Consider the following 21918-nt stretch of genomic DNA (forward strand, 5'->3'; position numbering starts at 1 on the left):
CTGAGTAAAAAAAGATTATTGAAAAATTTAGTATATGTGTGTGTTCATATGCTTAGATATGTGAGAGCATATGGTTTTTAAATTCCTTTATGCTTTTCTGAGTGTTATTTTTATAATAAAATCTTATGTTTTGAAAAAATGGGATACCCTTTACCTTGATCCTTAAAGAACATATTTGTTTATTCTGCTGTGCTTCCAAGATTATTTTTTCTGTGAAGAAGTGCTTTTTTTCCCCTATAAAGCTAATCACAGTGTTTTACAGGTAAGTCAGCCAATAAGACACAATTGAAGTGCCAGTTGTATGAGGTTTCCTGGGTACTCCTCCATAAAGATTCAGAGAAAAGCTATTAGGAATATATCTAAGAGTTACATTTGGTGATCTTGACTCAATTAATATAGAGGTTGTTGACTATAGATTATGTCTACTACATGGGCTATATCCTTATATTACTTTGTTGTCTTTTTATTTTCTTATATTCAATTCAGCAACATTTTATGAGGCCTGTTATTTGCTCTGCACTGTACAAAACACCATGGAAATCTAACAGTTGAAATTGTGATTATTACCTGGAAAAGCAGTTACTTTGGAAAAATTCAAAGGAAGGAGGACATTCCAGCCCTCCATTTAGAGATGGCTACAGAAAACATGGTGATTTCTATTCTAAAATTATTGTTATTGTTCATGTATGAAGACAGGACTGAATGCTGGAAGTGTGTTGGTGTAATAATAACAGCTAACAGTCATTAAATGTTTACCATGTGCCAAGCATCACGCTAGGTACTTTACTCACATTATCTTATTTAATCTGCACAAAAACCCTACAATCAGTTACTGTTATTATTCCCATTTTACAGTTGAAAAAGCTGACACACAAAGAGATTAAGGGCATGGTGCTAGAAAGTGATGAAATGAGAATTCCAGTCCAGGTCTGCCTGCCTGCAAGGTCCAAGCTTGATGCTCGTCGTTATCATTAGGACAGCCAGTGGTACACCATTACATCATTTGGCATGTCTGGTCTGGAAATAAAAGAAAGTTCATTTTTCCCTGTTAAATTTTATTTTTCATTGAAGTGAAAGTGTAAGGAGAATAATTTATTAAAAGAACATCCAAAAAGAGGCTGTCAAGTTTGTGTAACACCATTGCTTGGTATGGTAGTTTGAAGCTGTTATGTATCCCAGAAAAGGCCATGTTCTTTTAATCTATTCCTGTGGGTGCAAACCCGTTGTGGGTGGGAACTTTTGATTAGGTTATTTCAATTGAGATGTGACCTGCCTCATTTGGAGTGGGTCTTGATCCTCCTGCTGGAGTCCTTTATAAGAGGATAAAACATACAGAAGCTAAGAGATGAAATTAAGAGAAGCTCATAGAGAACAGCCCCAGAGAAACTAAGACAGGACTCAGAGAGGAAGCCATTGGAACCAGAAGCTGAAAGCAACAAAACCCAGGAGTGAAGGACCAGCAGACGTCTCCATGTGCCTTCCCATGAGATAGAGGTATTCCGGATGCCAGCAGCCTGTCTTCAGGGTCCAGGTATCATCCTGTTGGTGCTTTGAGTTGGACATTTTCACAACCTAAGAACTGTACATTGTAAGTTAATAAATGCCCATTGTAAAAGCCAACCCATTTCTGATATATTACATTTTGTCAGTTTTAGCAAACCCAAACACTTGGCCTCTACTACCAGTCCCTCTTTGGTATGCATGCCAAGGTTCTTTTTTAAAAAATTGTCTTCTAGGTTATCCCTCGATCCCTTCATGTATTGTGTCCCTGTGGGAACTACTATTAAAAATGTTAGCCAGCAGCCTATTTCCGCCACTCCTCATGGTCGGACCCAGGACTTAATTAAGAGAAAATGCAGCTATGCTTTAACAGTTTTCCTGTTTGTTTGGTAAAATATGGAAGAATTATATCTTTCTTATGCATATATTAAAGGGAGATGTTACCAATCAAGTGAATTAAATTAATTCTTAAAAATTATTGCCAACTCTATAGCGTTGGGCGAGGAGGATCATTACTTCATAGATTCTCAAGAGTGTCTGTGTAACCTGGAAAGGCAGCTCCCCCAAGAGATACCAGGGGCACACTTGAGAAGAGAAATTGAGAGGACCTGGTGACAACTGATTCATCTTTTCCCAAATCACCTGCTTGCCAGTTTTGATGTGTGCCTCATTCATCTATTCAATCACTCATTCATTCATTTATTCATCAGTAACATCCTTGAGCTAAGCACACTGAACTATGTAGCAGGGCCCCAGAGATTAATCTACAGTCCCTGCCCTCAGAGGACCTGCTGTCTAGCGAGGAAGACACATGAATGGGTAAATCACAATTTGTAGCCAATGTCATGGTAGAGTAACGAAGGAAGTGCTGCTGGAGCACAGAAGACAAAGCAACAACCCTAGCTTGGGCGGTGGGGGTGGTGTGTCTAGAAATTAGGAGGTAACATCTGAGCTGTGACTTAAACAATGAATAGGAAGTTTCTAGACAAGTGAGGGGGAGGGAGGTCATTTCAGGTAGAGATAGTATCTGCAAGGGCACAAAACCTCAAGAGCTAACCAGCGTAGGCCTGATCAAATAGGTGCAGGCCTCAAAAACGAAAAATCCTGAGGGAATAAAAGGAATGTGCCTCGGTTTCTTGTTTCTCTTTTGTACTATAAATGAAAAAGTCTTTATTTATATTTTTCTAAGGCTTTCAGCCACTTTGAGTATCTGGCTAAAACCTTTCTTTGTCTTAAGTTTATGGACACAAAGGTTAATGTGGCCAAAGTAGCATAAAAGCTGGTCTTTTAGAAATATTTTTTAAACTAAATACATGGAAGAACTGTAAAATAAAATCTGGGCTCTTATGCTCTTTGTTGTGTGCTGTTTGGTGCAAAGTATTTTGTTTTCATCTCCTTTCTTCTGGCTAATACTTCTAAAGCTAGCAATGATTTTAGCCACACTGAGAAATAACAATGTAAAAGCCTCTAAGCCATGTAAAGAAAATTGCTTTCATCATTCTTTTCACCAATAGTGAGAAGCTCCCAAAGATATCCAGTGTGAAGTAATTTGCATTCAGCTTGCTATTACTAAATCTGGCTTCCTTCTATTTGGTACCTTATAACAGCAAAATGAAGGCACATCCACTTAGTTTTAATGCTCCAAATAGGAAATAAAATAGCCGTTGAGCCTGAATGATGGCTACTCAAAGGAAAGACTCAGTTTTGGTACCCAAAAATTAGCAAAATTTGAATAATTTTGAAACAATGGGATGGGCCTGCCCTGTCTGCCCTTTTCTGTACTTACATTAAGCTGACTCCAAAGGATCCTGGACTCGAAAACATTCAAGATTTGCCCTGAGAAATAGATGAGGAGGAGATTAAAACAAACCATGGCATCTGTGATGCATTTTTGAGATTGAAATTGCAGACCAGTCTCTTCCAGGAAGCCATTAGTAAATCCTGAAGAAAAGAAAAGGGGCCAAGAACAGTGTGTGGATGGTGGACTGGGCTTTGCTAGTGAGGGAGCCAGGTGAAGACAGGAGCATGATGCTGGTTTCTGAAATGCCCCCACAGTTTGTCCCTGCAGCTTCCTTTGGAGAATTGGGAGAACCCCACCTTTTAGGGCTTTTTAGGAACTAATGAGAAACTTTTGCCTGGAAGATGCTGCATTCCATAAAGTAAAAATGACATTAGTTGGTGGCATGCTTTGATTTCTAGCAGACATATAAAGAGAAAACATGACCTTGTTTGGGGAGAGTTGACAGGCCCCTCAGCTCACCTGATTAGGAGCTGGGCCTTGGTGGTAGAGAATTGAGTGTTCTGTTTCTGATGGTGTGAGATGTTGGTAGAGAACAGTATGGAGTATTCCATTTTGTTAGTACATACCACTGACATTCCAGGGACCCATTGGTAATGAGAATAGAAATTATGGATTGGTTTATAGTTTATTATAGTAAATACTGCTAATTAATAAATAAAAAATAATTTGAACATTGATGAAGGCATATTCACAATTTTCAAGTAAAGTGATTTCTCACTTCTTAGGACTTAAATAATTTTCATCAGCCACAAATTTAACTGTAACATTAAAGTCTATTAACTCAAATTTCCTCCTTTAGAGAGCAACATATAGGAAATCAAGTGGTGGTTTTATTTTTTATAACAAAAATGACCATTAAGAGTAAGGAATAATCGCAGTATGCATGCTGGGACATCAGAGTGAAGCTGCCAGCCATTTACTTAGAGAAAGATGGATGATCATAACCTGAAGAATGTAAAAATAATAAATTACCTAATTTATTTTCTGAATGAATAAAAATGCACATGCACAAAACTCAGAATATATAAAAGCTCTTAGACTAAAAACTAATTCTTTCTTATAACTTTATTCCTCAACCACTTAGTTTCCTTTTCCCTGAGTTCACCCACCCTATTGGGTTCTTATATAAGCATGTGTATGTGTATATATATATATATGTGTGTGTGTGTGTGTATTTATTTATTTTATACATCTTTACTCATCTTGCTTTTTACACTGAGCAAGAGATCCCATACATTCGGTTCGTATATATACGTCATTCATTTTAATATCTGCAGAGTATTCTATTGCATGAATGTACCATGCTTTATAGAACTAGTTCTCGAATAATGAATATTTAGGTTGTTTTCAACCTTTCAGGAATTCTCAATTATATTGCAGTAGATATTATATAGATATAGATATAGATAGCGCCCACATTTTTCCTTGTTTTCATTTGCCTAATAGGTTTTTCCCATTCTTTTATTTTCAACATTTCTCAAGCATTTTGTCTTAGATGTGTTTTTTTGTATACCCAAGCAGTGATTGTGACTTATCTAGCAATTGCTACAATTTCCATTTTAGATACAGAGGCTTCTGTAACTGAGCTGTTTCTTAGATGGGAAGGGTTATAGTGGTTGATACATGAATAATGTGGAATAATGCAATTTAGGCTGATTACCAGTTAAGAGCAATGTTAGGGTTGGTCCAGTTTGACTTATAATCTGCTAAATCCGAAAACAATATGGTGCCTGACCTTGTACATAAACCAGACAAGAATGGTGCTAAGCCAGTTCAACTCTGGGTTTCTAAAGCATAGAATTCTGTTCTTCAAATATTTAGGGCAAATACAATTCAAAATTAATTTCATCAGCTACCTTTTTCTTTAGTTTTGAAATCTTTGCAGATTTTGATTAATTTTCAATAAACTCACAAGTATTTCATAAGTGGAATTTTCAGGAATTTTTATGTCCATTTTTTAAAACTTTCACAGAAACAAACATAAAAAGGAAATAGTAAGGTATATTTTGTATAGTTCTGTGTACTTTAGACAATATCATCTGACTGTAGATGTGATCTGTGTTGTTTCAAGTAGCAGAAAACTCAACCCATAAAAGGAATTAGTTGAGTCATATAAATGAACTGTCCAATAGTAGATATTTAAGATGCAGCATGATCTAAGGCTGATATGCCATAATTAGTATCCAACTCTTGGTTCTGTTTCTTTGGGTTGGCTCCATTTTCAAACAACTCTTACTCCCATAATTCTCAAGATGGCTGAAGACAACTCCTGGATTTTCCCTTGCTGAAATACATCACCAGGAAACTGAGTGTTTCTTTCCCCAGTCATGGAACAGTAGTCTTGGACTTTATTTTCAGTAGACAAGCTGAATCTTATGCCCATCTTGGAACCATTGCTGGCTAGCTTAGGCTTGAAGCACATGCCTAACTCCTAGAGCCCAGGACAGAGCTGGCTTCCCACGAAGTACATGAGCTGGGTGGGGGAGAGGTGTATATCTGAACAAAAATGAAGGACTGGATGCAGAGCAGTTAAAATTAGTAAATTTCTACTATAGTTCCCATGCCTCTAAAAGGAAGAAAATCAGCAAGTCTCTAGGAGCCTCACAGATTTTAGGCTCCTTCTAGTTCCTTCTTGATCTAACTTTACTTCCTTAATCTTGCGTCTCCTCTCTGCATCTTACCTGTGTATTGTTCTTTTCTCTCCATATTCAACCAAACATAGAACATCACCCCTTTTTTTTCTTTCATTTGCTTCCAAGTACCTTCACATGAGGCAGTGCATGTGGCAGACCTTAAAAGAAGGTTGAAACAATGAAAGGGAATTGCTTAGTAGCATATCACAGTCCACCATTTAAAATTTAGTATCAGCTTGTTTTTAAAAACAGCCTTATGGTACTCATATACCATAAAATTTACCCATTTAAAGTATACAATTCAATGACTTTTAGTATAATCACAGAATTGTACAACCAACACTATTATCTAATTCTGTAAAATTTTCATCAGCCCCCAAAAATCCCTTGTGCCATCACTCCTTATTCCCCCTCTCTTCAATCCCTGACAACCACTAATTTACTTTCTGTCTCTAGGGATTTTTCTATTGTGGACATTTCATATAAATGGAATCATATGATATACGGCCTTCTGTGTCTGACTTCTTTTACTTAGCATAATGATTTTTTTAGTTTCATCCATGTTGTAGCATGTATCAGTACATTATTCCTTTTTATGTCCAAAATATATTCCATTGTATGGATAGGATATCCCTCATTTTGTTCAGCCATTCGTCAGTTGATAGACATTTGGATTGTTTCCACTTTTTGGCTATTATGAATAATGCTGCCTTGAGCGTTCATGATATTAGCCCATTTTAAAGAGTGTTTTCACCATACCTGCTGTGGGGAATTTCTTACTGGCTCCCATGTTTTGGCCTCTCCCTTTTCTGGAGCAATGCCAGCTTCTTCCCTCATCTCCTATAGTGGTTTGACCCTCCTACCTTGTACCTTTGCATTTCTAAAATCTCTGTAAAGTGCTCTGGTTAACAAGAGGCCATCTATTTTTAATATCTCCTCTTTGAAATGAAAGCACCAGCACAAACTTTGAAGTATAATATTCTCTAACTTAATCAAATTCTCAACAGGCCTTTTATATGACCAATCTCTTTAAGTGAAAGGGAAGGTAAGGTTTAGTTTTCACATCATATGAATCATGACATCTACCTTAGAAGGCAGAAGCAATTCAGTTAGATTTTTGTTTTGAATAGCTTTTTTTTTTTTTTTTTGGTTTTCTTTTTTGCAACCTGTGGAACAATATCAAGACTCTTACTCTGCATTTACCTATGGGCTTTGCCCAGCAAGCCAGAGTACCCTCACAAGTTTGGCAAGATCCTGAGACTCCACAAATCGCAGGTCATGCAGATTGGGGAAAAAGCTCCCAGCTGACTAAACTGGGGTTATAGGCCACACTTAGTATAGCAAAAATGGCATTGTAGGGTCATGTCCACAAATACAACAAGGGCTATGAAACTTCTGGTTAGAAGACCGTTGTCAGATTCAGAGACTCTCATTCAACTCTATAGAGATAATTATCACCACAAGATCTTAAGGAAGTTTTGTAAGGAGTGTTTATATTTTCTGTCTTGCATTTTTGTTTGGGAAGACATGAAAGTGGTGAGCAACCACTTCATGATTAGCCTATATTTATAAATTGATGAGTACACAAATGTGACAATATTTATACCTGTCTACTTTGTGAAACCAAAATTTTGTCAAGAACCTTATTTCGGAAGAAGATCAATGATATGCTGGGAAAAAAAAAGGGAACACTTGAGAAAACAAGAACTTATTTTAGGGTAGAATTTTTGGGGGGCAAAGAAATAGACATTATTCACCCATATTTTAAAAAAGGAATAAGGATTTCAATAATAATATAACAAATAAAGCATTTACTTCATTTATAAAATTTGGTATGTTAAAGAATAGAGTCACTGGGGGTTAAGGCAGGATATAGGGAAATGGAAAGAAAATGGGGACTAAAACAAAGGAAGACAAACATGCACTCATTCAGTAAGCAAGGTTGCAAACACCCTGCAGCAGGAGCCCTGTTTGTATCTCCCCCTGTCTCCCAGTCCTCCCACACTGTCCGTCACATAACAGGTGCTCAAGGAATATTTGTAGAATAAATGATGATCACAAAAGACAATGAGTCAGAGAGAAAAAAGAAAGAGTGAAGGATGGTGTAAAGAAAGGATAATAATCAATTCTACTAAAGTGAGGCTTTTCATTTACAAAGTTCTTAACATGACTTGGTTCTTACAACAAACCCATGAAGCAGGAAGAGCAGGTATTATTATCATCACCACCATTTGTACAGAGACAGCATGAAACTTGGGGTTGGAGAAGTTACATCACTCACTGGAGGTCACACCCCTGGGAGATTGTAGGGCCTGTTCTAGATGAGACCTTCCATCTGCTAGCCCGGTGCTTACTGCTCTGCACCAGGCTGCTTCTCTCTTCTAGAGGGACATCCTAATGACTGGGGCCTGGGAAGGAGGAGGTGCAGGTGAGGGGAAGGAGTTGGGGTTGGGGGAAGGTTGGGGGGATGATGTCCATCCTCTGACCTGGATTATTCCCTGATAATGTGTCCTGGTGAACCAGGAAGTGCTGATGGGCAGCAGGTATTCAATCATATGCCTCAATGCCAAAGTGCCCCTGGAAATACAAGAATAAACTTCTGTGTTTCCAGCTAAGTCTGTCCCCATTACTCTCATTCTCTATTTCCTATAGGGTTGCCTGGTGCAGAGTGTGGAGAAAGAGCTCTGGAAGTGTGTTAGAAAATTAAGATGATCTCTATTCCATCCCATCCACCACCTGCCAATGTGTGACTCTGGGCACATAGAAAAGAAGAATTGGAATGACTTGGATTTTCTCAGCAGAAGCACTAGGTGCCAAAAAACCATTAAGTATTCCTCTTGATTCTGATGAAAACAGATTTTCAACACAAATTCTACACCCACCTAAGCCATCATTCCTGTGTGAGAGTGATAAAAGACATTTTCAGCTAAGCAAGAGCTCAGAAAATTTGCCCCTGACCCGCTTCCACATGGACCCTGTTTCTTAAGAAGGTGCTCCAGCAAAATAAGGGAGAAAATCAAGAATGAGGAAGCCATGGGCTGAAGGAAATAGTGGATCTAATTCAAGATAGCAAAGAAAGGACATCTGGATGACTGTTGCTTAGCAGGCTTAGAAAACAGCTAATTTAGGCAGGAAGGCTTGAGGAAAAATGGGGAATTGTTAGATTGTTTGATATGAGAGAGAACATTTAAAAAAATAACCTACTGCTAAATGTGTATGAGACCTAATGCAGCATTTGGAAAAGAAACTGTATAGAGAAAATTATGCTAATGGAGGAAAAAAGGGAAATTACCAACTCCAAGAAAAAGAAATTTTGTACAAGAAAGAAAATGTAGTCACAGTACAAATATCTCATAGTACCAGTGCTCCAGAAGTGAACAATATTTACCCATCATGCAAACACTGTTTGTTACCTGTGCTAACTATGTGATCTTAGGTGAGTTATTTAACTTTTCTGTGCCTTTATTTTCCTGCATGTAGAACACAATAATAATAGTACCTACCTACCTCATGGGATGGGTACTGAGGATGAAATGAGATGATTCGTGTAAGGAGCCTATTAATTTATTCAACTAATATTTATTGAGCACCTACTATGTGCCAGGCATTGTTGTTGGTGCTTGGAATAAATCCTTGCCCTGTGGAGCTTATCTTCTACCAGTGAGAGGCAGTTAATAAACAATAAATATATAAATGATAAAATATATTAGAAGGTGTAAGTGCCAGGGAAAGAGGGATCCTGAGGGCCAGGGGAGGGGGGTGGAGATAATTTTGATTAGAATGCTCAGAAGCAGGTAACCTTTGGGCAAAGACTTGGAGGAAGTGAAGGAGCGAGGCAGGCAGCTACCTGGGAGAAGAGTGCCCTGAGCAGGAGCAGTCAGTGCAAAGATGGGAGTATTTCCAGCTTGTTCGAAGAAGAGCAATGAGGCTGGTGTAAGTGGAGCAAAGTGAAAGAGAGGAGATGGTAGGAGAGCAAGTCAGAGAGGAATGTGGGGCCAGATCACATAGAGCCTTTTGGGCCATTGTAAGGACTTGGAGGAATTGGGGTGGCTCTGTAAGATCTTGACAGAGGAAAGACATGATCTGATTTATATTTTAAAGACTCACTTTGGCTGCTGCACTGAAAATAGACTGTAGGGGCAGGAGGATTAGTTAGGGCGCTACTGCAGAAATCCAGGCAAAGAGATGATGGAGTTGGGCTGGAGGGATAGCCATGGGGGTACAGAGAGATGATTAGATTTTGGACATGTTTTGAAGGTAGACCAGATGGGATTTCCTGATGGATTGGATATTCAGGTATGAGCAAAGAGGGGAAAAAAGGATTCCTCCAAAAATTTTGATCTGGGCAACTGCAAGGATAGAATTGCCGTTGGCATAGATGAGGAAGACAGCAGGTGGAGCCACTTTCACGGGTGACCAGCTAGAATTGGGTGTGGGACATGTTAAGTTTGAGATGACTGCTAGACATGTAAGTGGAGATGTGAAGAAGAGAATTGGCTATGGGAATGGGGTCGGGCTGAATCCAGGAGTCATCAGCATATAGGTGGCATTTGGAACCTCAAGAATGGATGAGCTCATGAAGGGAGGGATTAAAGGTGGGGGAATAACCTTGGGGTGCACCATTCTGAAGAGGGTGGGCAGACGGAAGGAACCAGTCAAGCGATTAAGAAGTACTGTAGAGTCCTAGAAACCAAGTGAAGGAAGCGTGTCAGGAAGGAAAGGGTGATCAACTGTGTCAAAATATAATATAATAGAAACTGGCACCCAATAAATATTAGCCTGTTTTGATTTTTATTTTAATATTGGCAGAATGGAGAGAGCAAAGAATGTGGTGAATAAGAGCTAAATCTGCATACGCCACAACATGGAGTAAAAAGGTAATGTATAAAACTGATAAATCAAGAAATAGCAGGGTAAGCACATTTAGGAAAATGGAACTAAATACCTTAAAAAGTTCAAAATGATTGCCTCAGAGGAGAGGAGAAAATAGGTGGGAGAGATGGTGTGGGACCGGGAATTTTTTTAAAATAAGCCTTTTAAACTACTGGGCCTGCATTTCTTTGATTAAGAAAATTTAAGGACACAACAAGAGGACTTTTGAACCAAAAAAAGAGAATCAGCTGTCCAGTGTGATTTATGAATGGTGTTTTGCAGGGCAATTGCCGAGCTCCTTCTGTGGCTGCAGGGGTTGTGTGGCCATACGCCCCCTCCCGCCCCAGGGATCCCTCATTTATTGATGGCCCAAATGCACTGCTAGGGCATTTCACTCTTTATTCACAAAGCCCTTTTCTGGCTCAGCAAGAGACAGGAATAACACAGGCTGCAGAAAAAGAAAAGAGACCCGAGAGGAAGGAATTAAAAATCTCTTTTTCCTCCCAGGCTGTATCTCCTCTGCTTACTCGAGCTTCTTGCTGCCGAGGGTCAATCAAGGGATATAGAAGATGGTGTGACACCTTCCCAGCCATCCCTATCACACTGTAGTTTCTCTAGTGCATCAACCCCCATCTCACCCACGACGTGGCCTTTCTACTTTGGAAGATGTGAATTGTTAGAATACCAACAGAAACGCACGTAGAAAATGACTGAAATTACTGGGTATGAGTTAATCTGGGTGACCCAAAAGAAAGAAAGATGGGGGGATGTGGGAGTAGATAGGATGGATGTGGGCTAAGATTCTTAATGACATGATGTGCAGCTATTTATTTATTTTCTGTGGCTTTTGCTCCATATGAGAGGTTTTGGCTTTCACACAGTTCATCACCACTTCCCTGCCATGAGGCAGTACAGGATCAAGTTCCCACCAGCATGGAGAAGGAAGGTTGGGGAAGGGATGGATAAAGAAGACAGAAAGGGGACTGAAAAGTAGGAGATGGAAGACAGGAAAGTCAAGTAAGAGGAAGGAAAGGAAATGACCAAGGAAAGGGGAAAGAGCATAATAGTTAGAGAAGAGGTCTGGCCAAAGAAGTGGGACTGGGTGTTATTTTGTGGACTGGGACGATGGGCTAGTGTATTAGTTTCCTAGGGTTGCCATAATGAATTTCTGTAAACATGAACAGAAATTTCTTTTCACAGTTCTGGAGGAGAGGAGTCTGAAATTAAGTTGTTGGCAGGGCTACACTCCCTCCAAAGGCTGTAAGGGAGGATTTTCCTTGGCTCTTCCAGTTTCTGGGGACTCCAGATGATCCTTGGCTTGTGGCTGCATCACTTTAATCTCTGCCCCCATCTCCACATGGCCTCGTCCTCCATGTTTCTCTTGTCTGTGTGTCTCAAATCTCCCTCTCCTTTCCCTTACTTATAAGGACACCAGCCATTAGGTTTAGGACCCACTCTAAATCCAGGATAATCTCATTTCAAGATCCTCAACTTAATTACACCTCAAAACCCTATTTCCAAATAAGGTCACATTCGTGGGTGAGGCAGAGCAGTTAGCACTTAGACATATCTTTTTGGAGTTTACTATTTGACCCCCTACAGTTACTTACCCTTGACTTAAAAGGCATTCTCTAGAGGGAGAATTTCTTAGAAGTAATGGACAAAAATTTAAGTTATTTTATTACTTGCCATAAAAGAAAAATGAATGGGTTGATAAGAGCATATTAAAAATTTGAGGGGAAAAAAAACCCAGGGCAATTGAAAACTGAAAGTTAATACAAACCTCCAATAGAGGTGAAGATATGTTTTTTTGTTATTATCTCATTGGGTTTCGTATGTGACCATACAAATGATGTGCAGCAGCTATATAACAAGGAAACAAATTTGACACTGGTATTCCCAAAAAAACCTTAGCTGAGTGAAAATAAATGCTTAACTCATCTGTTCATTGATTTAGACATGTGTCAGGCCCCGTGAGCAGAGCCAGTAGTCATGTGACCAAATGCCTCCCATGGAGAGCTCGTGGTCTGATAGGAGAGAAAGGACCTCCCAGAGGAAACCATGGCCGTGAGAAAGGAGCCCACTCAGGGTGGCTGTGGGATTGAGGAAAAACTATGTGTGGGTGGAGGGATCAGAGAAGACTTCATGGAGGAGGTGGCGTTGGAGCTGTGCATGGGAGAAGGGAGCATCTGAATATGTGGTGATAGGAGAAAGGACATTCTGGGAAAAGGCAGAAAAGAGACACGGGTGAGAGCTCTTACAGAGTGTGTGGTGAATACGAGTGGTTCCATTTGGTTGGACTTTAGGGTCTGAGGAGGAAAGTAGTGGGGATTAGGTGGAGGGGGTAGGCTTGGCTGGCTCATGGAGCCCTTGAATGTAACACAAAGGAGTTTATTCTGCAGACCTGTGATTCCAAGACTGGGAGAGAAGGCACAATCCCGGGAGGTGGTTTGAGAATCTCCAGAGGTGGAAATAGTTAGAAAGAGCTCCTCCAAAGACTCTGGGGCATCCTCCCTACCCCAGGACTGAGAATTCCTCTCTTAGTCATTAGGAACCTTTAAAGCCCTGAGCGGGGAATGGCATGGCCAGAGCTGGGCTCCACCGAAGATTCCTCTGCAACTACTTGTAAGACATACAGGGATGGGCTGAGACCAGAGGCAGAGTCCTGTGGGAACACTGCTGTAGCCCCAATGATGAGGAAATGAGCTCTGATCCAGGGTGGGGGTAGGGGGGTGGGGAGCATGGGAGAAAAGAGGAAAGCTCTGAGATCTTTCCTGGAAGCATGGTTCCAGTGGGACTTGTTTTAATGGGAAAGCTTTTTTGGCTGGATGTTCACCCCTGTTTAGGTTAAGATAATGTGTATATAATGATCGTTTCAGACTCTCTTATTTCATGGTGTTTTAGTTGACACATTGCTGATTCTGAGGGTGTTTAGATCAGTGATTTAGATGCTCATTTGTTCTCTGATACTATTCTTCCTTCTAATTGTTCTCTGTTTTACTCATGTTGGGAGAGGGGAGGATGAATATTCAATCTGCCCCCCACACATCCCCCCACACACCCCTTTATTTCATGTGGAGGATGGGAAGATTTAAATGTCTCACCAGTCCCTTGTTGACACATGAGTGAGACCTGACGACTCCTCTGCCAAATGAGTGCTGGGGCAGGGCTGGGGGGTGCAGAGGGGATAGGAGAATAGACTAGAGTGAGACACTCCTGTGAACTGAATATTAGCTCAGCTTTCCACTGAGCATCCCATTCATCCAGCTTAGGTAAAAAAAATTTTGGAATCCTCATTGTCTCCCCTCTTTCTCTCTCTCCTCATCCAATCCACCAGAATCTACCGGTCTTAGTTTCCTAGGGCCATCTTAATGAAGTACCACAAACTGGGTAGCTTAAAAGAACAGAAATTTATTGTATCCCAGTCCTGGAGGCTGGAAGCAGGACTGGGAGACAATAAGTTTCCATTGTTTTAAGTCACCCAGTTTGTGGTACTTCATTAAAGTGGCTCTAGGAATCAGGGTACCAATGGGGCATGATCCCCCTGAAGTCTGTGGGGAGGCTCCATCACATGGTTCTCTCCTGGCTTCTGGCAGCCGCTTGCCAGCAATCCATGGCGTTCTCTGCCTCAGCCATCACTTGGCGTTCTCTTCTCTTTCTCTGTCCTGGTCTGTGTCCCCGTTTCCTCTTAGTATAAGACTGACACCAGTCATATTGAGTTAAGGGCCACCCTACTGCAGTATGATTTTATCTTAATATAATGAATTACATCTGTAAAGACCCAATTTCCAGATAGGGTCACATTCTGAGGTACTGGAGATTAGACCATCATATCTTCTTGGGGGACGCAATTCAACTCATTACACTACCTTCAAAATATGCCCCAAATCTGACCACCTCCATGGCTACCAGCCTGGACCAGACTGCCTTTATCTCTCATCTGGATTACTGCAATGACATCCTACCTGGTCTCTGCTCCTGCCCTGGCCCCCCTCAGTCTATTCCCAACACAGTAGTCAGAAAGAGCTGAATAAAACATCAATCAGATGGTGTCAAGCCTCTGCTCAAAACCCTCCAGATGGCACCTCCTCTCACTTGGAGTAAAAGCCAAAGCCCTGACAATGGCCCACAAGGCCCTGCAGGGGTCAGCTCCCTAGATTTCCCTATTGTCATCTCTTAATGTTCTCCTTCTCTGACTCTGCAGCCATGATGGCCTCTTGACTTTGCTATTTCTCAAACAAGCCAAGCACACTCCTGCCTCAGGGCCTATGCTTTTGACATTTCTTTAATCTGAAGTACTCTTCCCCAGATAGCTGCATGCCTTGCTCCCTCACCTCCTTTAGGTCTCAGTTCCAATTTCACCTTAGCAAGGAACCTTCCCAGACTACCTAAAAAACAACCACCCCACTCACTACTCCCTGCACTCCCTGTTTTCCTTGCCTTGCACTTAATTGACCCCTGACATATGTTTGCTTATTTGTTTGTGTCCCGTTTGTTGTCCCCACTAAGATGTAAGTTCCCAGGGGGCAGATCTATTTTCTGTTCAGTTTGCTGCTATATTCCTAACAACCAGATCAGTGCCTTGCTCTTCTTAGGTAGTCAACAAATATTTGTTGAATGAATGAGCATGTTGAGACTTCCCACCCCTTAGGTGATGACTCAGTCAGGAAAATAGAAACCACTCTAGGTATTTCAAGCAAGAAGTGATTTAATACAAGGAATCTGGTCACTGGAAGGGCTGCAGGTACAAAGGTAAGAGAAAGCCATCACCAGCTCTGGGATCCGCTACTGGCTTACAGAAAAACAGGAAGTTTCAGAAACTGTAGGAACCAGTCAGTCTCACAATTGCCTGCAGCGCTGAGGCAGGGATTCACAGAGAACACCTGGAGGTCACAGCAAAACGTCATGCTTTCCATGCCTGCCTCACACTGAACGGGAACAACAGTATGGCTTGTTCATCTACCAAATACCACTTGAGTAGCTCTCATTGTGCACCCAACTTGGAACCCCCTGGCAAGATATACTGGAAAATGTGTTTCCCAGGTTTCTAGGCTTGCAGTCAAAGGAAAGTATACAAGTGTAGAAAATGGGGCTGATAACCCATCAAAGGCAGAAAATGTCCAGTATCTTTCTTCTTCTTGCTTTTCCCCAAGTTATACCTTTCTGGCAGAAGAAAGACTTTCTACAAGAAAGAAAGCAATGATGCAGTGTGATTTCAAGGGTTGGGATCTATCAGACATCAGGGTCCCCATGTAGGAATATTCTACCTCAAATTACCAAAAAGTCATGATAAAAGCTAAAATTTATTGAGCTATGTTATGGGTCAAGGATTGCACTAAGCCTTTCATATAAATTACCTCATTTTATCCTCATGAGGTAAGCATTATTATTCATCCTCATTTTACAGATAAGGAAAAGAAGAAATAGAGGCTAAGTAACTTGCCCAAGGTTGCTGTTTTGGTTTGGTAAAGCTGTCAGATGCAATCTACCAGAAATGGGTTGGCTTTTACAATGGGGATTTATTAACTTACAATTTACAGTTCTTAGGCTCTGAAAATGTCTAACTCAAGGCATCAACAGGATGATATCTGGACTCTGAAGACAGGCTGCTGGCATCTGGGATGCCTCTGTCACATGGGAAGGCACATGACGGCATCTACTGGTCCTCTCCCAGGTTTCGTTGCTTTCAGCTTCTGGCTTCGGTGGCTTCTTCTCTGTTTCCTGTGTGCCCTCTCTCAGCTCCTCCAGGGGCTTTTTCTCTAAACTATTCTCTGGACTTTTTCTTTTATCCTCTTAAAAAGGACTCCAATAAGAGGAATAAGACCCATCTTGAATAAGGTGTGTCACATCTCAATGGAAATAATCTAATCAAAAGGGTCCCACCCACAATAGGTCTATACCCACAGGAATGGATTAAAAGAATATGATCTTTTCTGGGGTATATAACAGCTTTTCTGTGGGTTCTTTCTCAGCTTTACCAGGACTTTTCTCTATGAGCCTCTCTTTAATTTCATGTCTCAGCTTCTGTATGTGTTTCACCTTCTTATAAAGGACTCCAGTAAGGGGATTAAGACTGAATGAGGTGGGTCACATGTCAACTGAAATAACCTCATCAAAAGGTCCCACCTACAATAGGTCTGTACCCACAGGAATGGATTTAAAGAATGTGATTTTCTGGAGTACATAACAGCTTCAAACTACCGCAGTTGTATAGCTAGAAAGCTTGGGGGTCAGAATTTGAACCTAGCTCATCTGAATTTGGAGCTGGGTTCTTAAATATTATTATTATGCTGTTCCACCAAGGAGTGGAAATACCAGTTTTGGAGATCTCAGCTATCTGAAGAGGCATAGGAGGGAAGGGTTTTATAAGTCTATATAAATTCGTTAACAATTTAAAAATAATGATTATCTGAATGTAATGCTTGGGATTTTGAAACACAAGCCAGGAATAGGATTCAAGAAGTATGTGCTCTGGGTCAGAAAATCTTGGGATGGCAATGTTGTCTGCTCTCTGTAGCAAAGAGAGAGGTAAGTAGAGAGAAGAATGGTTTGTGATTTAGAGTTCTAATCTTTCCCTTTCCATTTTAACTTCTTTTGTGATGTTGGGCATATCATTTAGAGTTTTTGTGTTTCCAGTCTCCTCATCAGCATAAATGAAATAATTATGTTAACCTTACTCACAGAAGAATAATGGCGGGAAATCCTAACCACTTGGTATAAATTTTCAGAAAACCCAGTTGCTAAAAAGTAATGCTCTATGCCAGTGTAGAATTAAATATTGGACTAGAGGATTTTCTAGCTATGATTTAAAATTCAACAGTGATGGGCTTGCTACAGGTAGCTATGGCAGATGATTACACAGTCTCCTAGATTTTGCAGTCATTATTTTTACCTTGAAAGCTTGTCTACATTTTCTTTAACTTTAATTTAAATCCATCACTACTAATTTTAATCTTTTAGAACGAGATGTATTTCTGTCTTTGTTCTCACCTTCAGAAATTGATTTACTGATAACAATCTTGTCTTACTGTAGTAAACTTTTAGACTTTATACCTATTCAAGTTGCTTCAATATTCCCTCTTAAGTAATCCCTTCCAGGTCCTTAAGTTACTTTTGATCATACACTAAATTTATCTTTTGGGCTATCAGATGTTCAGAATAGAATGTATCATTTTAGATTAAAGTTTCAACTGAGCTATTTCACAAGAAAAGCAAAGCACATAAATAATGATAGACACTCATGTTCTCCATACACCTGACATGAGAACAACACCCAGCACTGTGTTGGGTGTCAGGGATATAAAGATTAAGGACCTGGCCACTGTCCCCAGGGAGCCCACAGTCTAATGGGCAGTTTGAACCCTTAAATGGACATCTCAAATCTTAAGTCTGTATTTAACAACAGCTCTGTATTTAACAACATTTTGTACCTTAGTGGCTATAGAACTCTTTAGGAGTAATCAATTTAATAGGGAAAAGAGGACAAATGAAAACAGATGCACAGTTATCTTATGCATAGCTATATTATATTGCTTTATGCCTCAATACTCAGTAATTAGGGGTATTGGGAAGATGAGATCACAGCCGCAGAGGAATTACAGAGAATGCTACGGGGAAGTGGGACCAGCTGGGGAAACCTTCCCGCAGGAAGTGGGCCTGCCTTAATGTACCAAAAGTTTATATTAATTTTAGTCTATTATCTCTTCTCTGGCTGTCTTTTAGGGAGTACTGCTTTCTGAATGCCTGCCATTCAGAGTCTGGGGTTCAAAACACATTTCTCCAATGTAGGAAGTTTGATGTTTTGGGCTTGCCTTTATGTTTTCTATTTTCTCATACTTTTGAGACTCTGCATTTTCACACATTGCTTCACTTTTCCTTAGCGGTATTGGCAACACCTCTCAATTTAGCTCATCTCTGCATTTCATTTATTGCTATTTATGCCTTCTTAAAGATAATTTGTTAAGATGAAAAGCAAGGCCAGGACCAACCAGGCTTCTTTGCCCTAGGTTGTCGGCCACATATTACAGTTTGTGGCTTAGAGCTTTGGGTTGTGTTTTTAACCCATGTATGGTTATTTATCTGAGAGGTGAGATGCACTAAGATTTGCTACTGTAAGAGCTTTGGCAAAATAAAGATCTTTCTTCTCTAGTTGGATATCTTCATTTGTCAAATAAGTGAAACTATAAAAAGGTAATCGGGCATGCTAGGCATACTTCTCTTCTGTGAGTCCTGGAAGCTTATTGCTCCTCATTCTTCTAAACCACTGGAGGAATTTTTCTTTCTCTTTGTATATGTTCTCAGTTCTGTGCAGGTAGTGAGGTTGATTGTATGAGATACAACTTGCACTGAGGCTACTTGATATTTCTTCTCATTCCCTCTTCGCCTGTTCTCTCCCACCTGGAACCTTAAGAAAACCCTTGGTTTTCATTATCACTTCTTTAGGTGCCAGTGACTCAGTCCTGATTGTCAGGGGTTTGAAAAGAGCTCACCAGGCAGCACCTAGTGCAGAGCAGGCATTTAATGATGATTGGTCTTTGTGCACCTCGTGTAGTGCCCCAATTTATATTTCACCCTGCTGCACACTGTTAAGTAGAAAGTAAGATTAGTCACATATTCATATAGCTGGGGTATCTCTGGGTACATCATTATTCTCTTGGGACTTGGTTTCCTCATCCTTAATGTGGGAGTGAGAAGACTGCCTCTCTCACAGGTGGCTGCAAGGAATTATAAACCAATAAAGTGATTGCTTAACATATGGCTGAATATCAAGGGCAATATAAATGCTTAATTTCATTTATTTAATGGTAGTTTGGTGTCACATGAACGTTGCTGTGGAAACCATAACTCCTGAATTCCCTGACACTTATCTATGTTGTTGTTTATGCATGAGACTTTAAATTTAAATCCTGTGATTTTTTAAATTCTGTGATTTATTAGAAAAGTAACAAGAAGGATCACAGCTTGATCACAAGCTCAGCCTTTTTATTACAGTGTGAGTTGCTATTGTTCTCCCACCCAGGAGAATCTATTGCCCAGGTATCCTCATATAATCCCCTCTTTTTTCCCCCCAAGGTCATATGTCTCCCATCTAGCCATCTTTCCTTCCATCCATCCATCCATCCATCCATCCATCCAGTCCGAAGCACTGCATTACTAATTCATGAGTTGAATGGGCCAAATATGAATAGATCAGAACTGATGATTTTCCAGTGAAAGTTTAGAATTGAGAGGACTTCCTTAGGTGATGGAGCTATGGGATGGCCTGTCTTGCATAGATGGTCAGATGAAGGGGGAGATGATGAAGGGAGGGTTTGGGGCCTTAGCAATTCCGAGGATGATGGAGGCTCCTCATGCTGGTACCCAGGCACACAGCTAGGAAAGAATGATCAAAGGGGTGTGGGAAACAACAGCACAACAGAAAAAAACAGAAAACAACAGAAAAACTGGTCTTGATTCTCAGCCCTCATTGGAGGACTTCCCGGAAGCCCACACCTCCATCTAGCAGGGTTCCAGGCTGGGTGGCTCCCATCCCCCACCATGGCCTCCGAAGTTCTTCTCTGGGCTGCGTGTGCCTCTCTCGCTGTCACCCCTTGCAGACTGAGCCCATGGCGGCCTCTCTCATTGCAGGTGTGAGCTGACCCTGGCTGGCTCTCATTCCCAGGGCTGCTGCAGCTCATCCTGCTCAGGGGGACGCAGCTCCCCCCTCCTCCTAGTGATGGCGACCTTGCGCTGGCAGTTCCTCACAGAAAGCCTATTCAGCACACTTTTTCAGTGTTTTGAAAAAGCATTTATTTGTTATCACTCCTCCATTCCCAACAGCCAACAGCCAGTGTCTCTTGACAATCTTGCCACTGTTGGAATTCACTCTCCAGGATGCTCTGGTCAACACGAAAATAAACCCTCTGGGACTCCAGCTGGCCATGCCAGAATTTCTGAAGTGGGCACAGGCTCGCCTCTCTCTGAGACTCTTGCTTCAGAGAAGAGACAGTTGGATTATTGTGGCCATATCTTTTCTAAATCAAGCACAATATCTTCCTCCCATTTTCTTTGTTAGGAAAAGCTATTTCCGTCTTCTGTCTTGCCTAGCTTACATGCCCGAAAAACATCCTTGGTTCCTCCACTTCCCTCCTCACCTTTCCTCCGTCTCCAAGCCTAGCTGAGACAGTGCTGACACTTCTGTAACTGGTCCCTCTTTTCCACCCCGACAATTACCTCTCTCATCACTTAAAAAACAGCCAGCATTATTGAGATACATTTTACATTTAATAACATTCATGCTATTCAAGTGTACAGTTCAAAATTTTTTGGTAAATTTACTGAGTGGTGCAGCCATTACGATAAATCAGTTTCTGAACATTTTCATCACCCTGATAAGATCCTTCTTGTCCATTTACAGTTAATCTCCATTTCTACCCCCACCTTCAGACAACCACCAGTCTACTTTCTGTCTCTATAGATTTACCTTTTCTGGATATTTCATATAAATGGAATCATACAATATGGGATCTCTTGTGGCTGACTTTTTTTTTTTTTTCCACTTAGCATAATGTTTTTGAGGTTCATCCATGGCCTAGCATGTATCAGTATTTCATTCCTTTTTATTGTTGACTAATATTGCATTGTATAGATATACTACGTTTTGTCTGTCCATTCACCAGTTGATGGACATTTAGGTGGTTTCCATTCTTTGGCTATTGTGAACAATGCTGCTATGAACATTTGCACGTAACTCTTTGTGTGGGCATGTGTTTTCATTTCTCTTGGGTAGATACCTTGGAGTGGAATTGAAGGGTGGTACAGTAACTTCATGTTTAACTTTAAATTCCCACCAGCAATGTTCGAGGGTTTTCATTTCTCTACAACCTCACCAACTGTTGTTATTGTCTGTCTTTTTGATGATAGTTATTTTAGTGGGTATGAAATGGTATCTCATTGTGGTTTTTTTTTTTTTTTTTTTTTTTTTTTTTTTTTTTTAAATCATCATTTTATTGAGATATATTCACATACCACGCAGTCATACAAAACAAATTGTACTTTCAATTGTTTACAGTACCATTACATAGTTGTACATTCATCACCTAAATCAATCCCTGACACCTTCATTAGCACACA

At 40.5% G+C, this 21918-nt stretch overlaps 1 long non-coding RNA gene across 1 annotated transcript; it reads left to right on the forward strand.

Annotated features, from left to right (window-relative positions):
* The first annotated feature begins 534 nt into the window (after positions 1-534).
* Positions 535-11625, forward strand: LOC119523689. Its single transcript, XR_005214653.1, has 4 exons — positions 535-649; positions 8587-9370; positions 10744-10811; positions 11314-11625. It is a non-coding gene; the product is annotated as an uncharacterized LOC119523689 (long non-coding RNA).
* Positions 11626-21918: the final 10293 nt, after the last annotated feature.

The sequence above is a fragment of the Choloepus didactylus genome, chromosome 2 (assembly GCF_015220235.1).
Source record: "Choloepus didactylus isolate mChoDid1 chromosome 2, mChoDid1.pri, whole genome shotgun sequence".
Lineage (NCBI taxonomy): Eukaryota > Metazoa > Chordata > Mammalia > Pilosa > Megalonychidae > Choloepus > Choloepus didactylus.